This window comes from Egretta garzetta, unplaced genomic scaffold, assembly GCF_000687185.1.
Source record: "Egretta garzetta isolate BGI_Z169 unplaced genomic scaffold, ASM68718v1 scaffold94, whole genome shotgun sequence".
Taxonomy (NCBI): Eukaryota; Metazoa; Chordata; class Aves; order Pelecaniformes; family Ardeidae; genus Egretta; species Egretta garzetta.
The window spans coordinates 5,546,685-5,547,086 of record NW_009259683.1 but is presented as its reverse complement, the minus strand read 5'-3'; the positions used below and the strand labels follow the sequence as shown (position 1 = coordinate 5,547,086).

The 402-nt window shown below is 55.0% G+C and overlaps 1 protein-coding gene across 1 annotated transcript in view; it reads left to right on the top strand.

Moving 5' to 3' along the window:
- The window catches only part of EVX1 (even-skipped homeobox 1), a 3,476-nt gene that overhangs the window by 2,501 nt on the left and 573 nt on the right, over positions 1 to 402 (top strand). The window lies entirely within an intron of this gene.

The window sequence follows — 402 nt, the reverse complement described above, 5'->3', positions numbered from 1 at the left end:
GGCTCCCGGAGCCATCCCAGCTGGCACCGCTAATCCGGCCTCTCCCTAGCAGATTATTTTTAATCCTCTCTCAATCCAGTCCAAACGTCACTCAGCTCTTTGGGGGAGGGAAGAGGAAGCCAGTAGCAGCTCTTGTTTTTATCTCTCTTTGCTTTGCCTTTTCGAAAACGTTTGCACATGAAAATAAAAACCATAACAATAATCCCAGGTGGCTCTGGCTGCAAAACGGCAGCCAGGAAGGCAGCGCTGCCGGGCTTGACGGGGGACGGGGCGAGGGGGGGTGGTGGTGGTCAGCAGGACGAGCCCTAGCAAGGAGAAAGGAAAACAGGCACCCTAAGAGGGCTGCTCCACCGGGTCTCTCGCGGTAGATTTATAGGGGTTTAGCTGATCCCTCCGTACGTG